Source organism: Octodon degus, unplaced genomic scaffold (genome assembly GCF_000260255.1).
Source record: "Octodon degus isolate 3935 unplaced genomic scaffold, OctDeg1.0 scaffold00150, whole genome shotgun sequence".
NCBI classification, from domain to species: Eukaryota; Metazoa; Chordata; class Mammalia; order Rodentia; family Octodontidae; genus Octodon; species Octodon degus.
The window spans coordinates 3723034-3730320 of record NW_004524726.1 but is presented as its reverse complement, the minus strand read 5'-3'; the positions used below and the strand labels follow the sequence as shown (position 1 = coordinate 3730320).

Genomic DNA, 7287 nt, shown 5'->3' with positions numbered 1-7287 from the left:
CACTTTCAGAGTAAAACACCACACTGCTTTTGCGGTTTACTATAGCTGTGGGCTTTGCTTGGGGCTGTTTTTTCTTCCTGGAAGTGCCAGTCCTCTCCTGCCTTACCTTGTTTTAGCTGACAGGTTCTCCCGTCATAGGGTTAGTATTCCAGACTGCTTCATTTTTCTCTCTGCATTGTGTTCCATTTCCTTCAGTTTCTCTGTGAATTCTAGTTTTCCTATCAGCTTCTTCTCAATTCCTGGAGATTGCTTTTTTTTCCCCTCAAATTGTTTTCCAAGTGGCTCAATTCCAGGTCCTAGAGAGTCTTTAAAATGTGAATGGATGTTGTGTTTCTTGATAATTTTAGAGTAAAGCTAAAAGGTTTAAGTACTTTGATTTTTCAGAACATGAAGAGTGAGCAGGGGAGAGTTTGCAAAACATGAAAATTGAGATTTAACCATATTTTATAAGGTTATTTTTAGAAAGTCTTATAAGACATTATTTGAAAGAAGTCACATCATATTTGACTTACACATGTATAAAGTCACATTCCTGCCTATGTACTGCTTCTGACTAAAATTATTGTTAGACTTTCCTTTTTTTATATTTTGTAAAGATGGGTATTTTTATTGCCCTGACAACTTTTCAGTCTAATTATTAGTTACTATTTGAATCTTGAACTTTTACTGTATTAGACTTGGAGCTCACTGAGTAAATGTGCTCTGTGTGTGTTTTGATAAAGTGTTAGGTTGATAAGGAAACTGATTTATATGGATGTTTGCTTTCATTTGTGAGAACACTATATCCTAAATACTAGTATTATTTGTTTGAAAAACAGAAGTAGTATGTGGTAATGTAAAGTCTACTGAACTAGGATTTAGGGCACATTTTTCTTTCTTTCTTTTTTTTTTTTCTCTTTTTTTTCTTTTTGTGGAACTGGGGATTGAACTCAGGCCCTTGTGGCTTGCCAGGGAAGCACTTATTCCACTGAGCCATCTCCCCGGCCCCCATTTTTCTTGTTAATTTTGCATCATAAAAATTTGTATTTTGGGACAAGTTTATTAATAAATATTTCTATGATTCCTTTCCTTCCTCTGTAAAATTGAAGATAAGAATTCTTAAAGATCTACTTTTGGTATTCTATAATCCTTTAGTTTGAAAGAGTTGCCTTTCTAGGAAACAGTATTGTATTAGGCATTTCATAATTTCTGTTGTTTGAAAATTGTTTTTTAATCACTCAATTAGCATTTCAGATATCATCTGTATCCCGTTGAGCACTGTTGCCTTTTAAGATTGGACTCAGTTTATACTTAGTCTTTCTTTCTCATTTTCTTGTCAGAATGCCCCCAAGATGTTATCTCTAGAATGTGTCTCATTCTTCTTCATATCATGTTTTTACTTGTAATATTCCTTTTCTTACACTTTTTCTTATATCCAAGCCACTTCGAGCCCCAAATTTCGTTTATCATCATTTGGGCCATTTATGTACTATGGTATATTGTACAGGAGACTGAAATCCTTAAAGTCATATGTATGTTTTTGGTCATTTTCCTAATCTTTTTGCTTGCTCCTATAATACTTTTTATGTAATAAATGCTTAATATCTGTAAAGCTTAATTTAGAGATTATCATTTAGAATTTCAGATACAGTCGTTGCCAGTGAACAGAAAAACAATCTGACAATAAGGAAATTATTAAGAGCCATTTTAAATTAAAGCAGTGCTTTAAGTCAACTGTGAACATTTGTTTCATGGTCACTTATGTGCTGTCATTCTGTCTCCCATCTCTTCTTTCTTGCTAACTCATGTATATAGTTTGTCCTTCTATTTTCTTTGTGTTACACATTTAACTACTTGTGTTTATTCATCACTGTATTTTAGTGCTGCCATAGCCTTAAGTTTTTTGATAATACCTAATATTAACATTCTTGCTTTGATTAATATAGTGCATACGTTTCTGAATTTTATCTTCTTGATTTTGCTCATGGGCTTATTGATTTTAATCTGTGCTTTCCTATGGTCCGTCCTATAATTATTCATGTTTCCTTTCACTTGCTCTTTTTTTTGAGAAATCTTTCATTGTTTTCTTGATACCGTGTCGTTTTTTGTTGCTTGTCTGTGTAGGCTTTACATTGTCAAGTGACCTAGCATTAGTTCAGTGTTGGGGTGGAAATGCTGACTGTCAGGAGTGAGCTTGAGATACCTCTGTTAGACTGACTAGCAGTTCCAGGTGCTTCCGCAGTGGAGCATGTCTAGTGGTGATGGGGGCTCTTGCCCTTTGGTTAAACAGGTCAGTGCTATTTAAACAATTCAGATGTTAACAGACTTTTTTGCAGATGAGCTTGATATATTTAACTTGAATTGTAGAATTTATCAAAAAATTTCAGAAAGTCCATGTAGTTTTTTGGTGGATAGATAAAGATGATTTTTACCTCCTTTGAGTTGAATAGTCTCTATACTTCGAGTTAATAATTGTTTCGGAAGGATGCAGGGTTGGTTTGAACTAGATAAAAGAATAAAGAGAAAATAAGACATCAAATAAAAACACAAGAGAACAAGTAAAAGATATATGATAAAGTATTACCTATCTTTATGTAATTTGGAATCAGTAACATTTGTTGAATAATTCTTGAGAACATTTTAGAATAGGGAATGGAGAAGAAAATGTGTGAAAGTAGCTCAGTGGGAATTTCTGCGGGACTGTTGAAAGCTTTGTTTCCTTTAGTTCTTTTGTTGCTGCATATCTCAGTCTCTCTCAAGATTAAGTTTGTCATATTACCAAATATTTACTAGTTCAGAGTGTTATATTTTTGTAATAGCAAAGAATGGCTTGTACATTCTGTAAGTATGCTGATACTTTAAACAGCTTTTCTCAGAAAGGATATGGATAGTTTTATTGATATAAATTGACCTTTCTGTTCTATTAGAAATGGTAAACAAACTGGGAATCTCTGTCCAGCAGTCTTTCGTAGTATATGTAGTGGAAACATTTTATAAGAGAAAAAAAATATGTATAGTCATAATCTGGGTTAAATTTGATTTAAGCTTGTTGTTTATTTTATTTTCACAGGCATCTTTCGGATGAAGGCATTGAAGCTTGTACAAGTTCCCTTGACAAAGTCAATATAAATGACGTCATTCTTATTGCTCTCAATGTAGGTTATGTTTGTTCACTTACAAACATTTTAAATCTGAAAGTCATATTATTGAAAAACATTTCATAGGATCAACTCAATTTTAGGATAAATAATTAGGATAATATTTTTTATCTTTTTTGTGTGTTCGTGGTTTTTTGAGACAGAGTCTTGCTATGTAATTTAGGCTGGCCTTCAACTTGCAGTGATCCTCCTGCCTCACCCTAAGATAACAGAAACAGAATAACTGTTTAATAAAGATGAAACCTGTGCCAGACAAGTTTACTTTTCAAGCTCATCACCTTTTAATAAAATGCAGGACATTATAGTATCCATTTAAATTGACTTTTCAACTTTTAAAAAATAGAAATACTAACCACTAGCTGAGAAAGATATATATTATTGGTTCTTCTTATATATATACACACACATTTGCTTTTTCTTATTTTATACTGGGAGAATAATCTGTGGCCACATTTTGTTCTCTTCCTCTATGGGATGCATACAACTTGTTCCTTTATTATGCAGTGAGTAATTGAATAACACTTATACAGTGACTAGTGCCCAGAACTTTTTGCTACTGCTCCAATGGAACACTCTGCGTAGCATGTACCGGAATTCTCAGTCGTAAGCCCCTTTTCTCCCCTTAAAACACACACACTTTCTTGCTTGTCCTCTCAAGACAGGTGTTCACCATAGATAGCTATTTATATCAAGAGTCACATTTTTAGTTAGGAAATGGTTCAAGTACAGAGTTGCCAGGAGCCAACCTAGGTGTAAATTTGTAAGTAGGTCTTTTGCGTACTAAGCTACCTTAAACCTGGCTTTCAACTCTTTCGTGCTCAGATTTTTTACATTGGAAAGCAGGTCCTCAATTTTTTACCTGCAATTTAAGGAATAAAAATACTGAGAACTGATATGAAAACCTACATTTGGCTTTTATTCTGTGAATTATTCAGAAAAAAATAGTAATAGCATAGTCTTAAATTAGCAAATATTACTTATTAGTACAAATTTAAAAGCAGATTATTTCTCTAGAAATTCTATTTAAAATGATTAGCCTAGTAGGCATTATCCTAAACTTACTTACTTGAATAGTCAGCAATGTGTATGTGTGTATTATGTTTACTTATGTAAGTAGATGGCTTGAAAATTAAGAACTAAATTTTTGTTGTATGTTTAAGCTTTTTTCATAGATTACTGTGAATACTTTTCTGTGTTTACAATAAAAATATTGAAACAACCTGCTAATAAAATTTTTTTGTTATAAAGTGATTTTGAATTTAGGATGTTGGATTTGGAATGTCATTTTTATCTTACTTTAAAACACACTGAGAGCCTGGTGTGGGGGCACACCTGTAGTTCTAGCATTTGGGAGGACTGTCATGAGTTTTAGGCCAGCCTGTACTACATAGTGAATTGATATAGTGAGCTATATAATATAGTTCAGTCTGGACTACATAGCAACACCCTGTTTCAAAACACTAGAAAAAGGAAAAACAAAACAAAAAAAGAAATTGTCTTCAGGCTTGAGAATAGTGATATTAGATAAAGATATTATATTGTTATTATGTAAATAGTAGTTATTCATCCCCTTACAGACAAAATAAAAGAGGGGGGGCATTTAGTCACATAAATTATATAATAAAGTTTTTCCATACTTAAGGAGAAAATGCTAAATGATTAAAATTATTGTGATATGAAACAAATACAGGACAGTCTTTCTTTAAACACCCAAAATAATATCTCATACTTGAAACAGTCACATGTAGTCATCTTAAGAAACAGCACTAAAAAACAAAAACAAACAAAAAAACCTGCAAGCAAGTGCAGGGGCCCAGGCTTGCTGTGCCGGCTTTCCCCCCTGGGCGTACTGAGATGGATTGAGACTGGGTGTGGTGGCACACACCTATAATCCTAGCACTTGGGAGGCTGTAAATGGGTGAAACACGAGTCGGATCTAATAGTGAGACCTGGACACCATGTAGACCCTTCCCTAAAATACAGAGAAAAAAACCCCAGCAAATAAGTTACGTACTGCCTACCTAACTTTTCTAATCTTTTACTACTGTGAATCATAACTTTTTTGTTCATTGTAATGCAGGGATGACCATTGAACTAAAACTTACCAAATGGACCTGCCACACAAGTTAAACCCAAATACGAACACTTAGGTAACAATGCTTAGGTTTATTGGTTTTTTTTTTGTAGCTTTACTCCAGTAATAGGGTGGAAAGTTATTAACTGGACCTTATATTGTATGCCTTTTCATTTTAATAAATGTTTTTATAGTAGGTTCACTAGCAAGGCTCTTTTGAAATCAGATGTTAATAAGTGTCAGCATTTGATGTAGTAACCTGCACAGAATAAACATCTCAGTCATCCTGGTCTTGAACTCACTATGAAGCCCAGGCAGTTCTCGAACTCAAGGCAGTCTTACCTCAGCCTCCGAAGTGCTGGGAGTACAGGTGTGTGCCACCATGACAGGCTGAAGATAATTTCTTAATTTAAATAATTGGACCCTTCTTAGCAGTACTAAATACTGATCCATTTTGCCCTGAATGAATTTCTTGCCATTTCTTTTAAGTTTTCACTTCAAGAGGATTTAATTCTGAAAAATTGTTGGTTTTCTTGTTTTTTTAAGAATAGACTGTAATGCTTTCTTTTTATGTGAAAACATGTCACAGCTTTTTAATATTAATCTTTATGTTTTCTTTTGGCTTACGGAGTTATTCATACTTTTGCATTTTGTGTAGTTTGTTCATCAGCTTTTGTTTCTGTTTTGTGTAAGTTAATGGAGTAACTTTTACTATAGTAAAGTCTTGCTTCTTTGCTATTACAGTGGTTCTGTTCCCTGGTATATTATATGTCGCTTTGTGCATGTCCTAGAGAGTAATGTGTTTTCGTGTCTCTGCATAATAAAGGTTATATGAGATTCACTTGTTTGAGGTGCACTATATTTGTGTATTCAGAAGTTGTCATTTGATTTTGGATTATGGCACTAGTGTTTTAGTAACTCCACAGTTTACATAAAATAAATTTGGGATTTTAATAGAGACTAGTAAGCTTAAAAGTTATCTAAAGAAATACAGGGCTCAGTGTGTCACTGTTCATTTTACAGAATTGTTTTAAACAATTTATGGGATTATATTATTTGAAAAGATCAAGTACGTTTATGTGTCTCAAAATCACTGACCTTAAGTAATTTCTTTTTTTATTCATGAAATTAGTTTTTTCTGTAATTATTTTTAATAATAATATTTTTATTTTAGACAGATCTGAGAACAATTGGCAAGAAATTCCTTCCCAGTGACATCAGCAGTGGTGGAAAGGTTGAAAAGGTAAAGAAAATTATTAATTTCTTCAATTTTGCCAACTATAATAAATATATTGATTTACTAGATTACTAGAATTTTTTATTTCAATGAACTAGAAAAATATTTTGGAGGTGTACCTATCATTCACTAATTCATCATTATGGTGATTTTTCTCTACACATAAAATGTAATTAAAAATTAAATTTTGGGGGGCCACAGAGATAGGTCAGCAGTCTAAGCACCAGACTAGGCAAGCGCAAGGACCCAGGTTCGATCCTTGGTACCACATGCTGTGCCAGCCCTGTCCCAGGCACTCTGAGCCTGCTACCATGACCGGGCATGGTGGTGCACTCCCCAGTGGTTTGGAGGCTGAAACAGGAGGATCACTATGAGTCTGAGCTGCATAGTGAGACCTTGTACCAAATACATAAAATAAAATAAATTTTGAGACTAGGGATTTAGCACAGGGACACAGTGCCTGCCTGGCAGACATGAAACATGAGGTCTTGAGTTCAAGTCCCATTATCCTACCCTCCCCCTCCCTCAGTGGATCCCTGGCACCAGAAGCTTAGGACATGCTGTTCTAAAAGTTAAAATTTTGGTGACCTGTAAATTAAAAAAAAAGTTTCAAGAATTATAAACATGGCATATTTGTTTACACGTGAGACTTAATGTTATAAGAGTGCAAGACACGGGCCTTTTCAGACCTTTTTATTTCAGTTACTACAATAAACTTGTTAATTTTACTTAATGGACTTTTAATATAAAAGTAATGCTATAAGAGATCATGTGCCATCATTTTGTACTATGCATATATGTATTCATATTAGAAAATTTTTCAGTGATTTTTAAAAAAA

General features: G+C 33.6%; 1 protein-coding gene across 1 annotated transcript in view; it reads left to right on the top strand.

Moving 5' to 3' along the window:
• The first annotated feature begins 3049 nt into the window (after positions 1–3049).
• Positions 3050–7287, top strand: part of Tdrd3 (tudor domain containing 3) — a 136346-nt gene continuing 132108 nt past the window's right edge. Inside the window, exons 1-2 of the mRNA XM_012517180.2 lie at positions 3050–3134; positions 6386–6454. The gene's annotated coding sequence lies outside the window, so the exon portion shown is untranslated. The remainder of the gene's footprint in view (positions 3135–6385; positions 6455–7287) is intronic.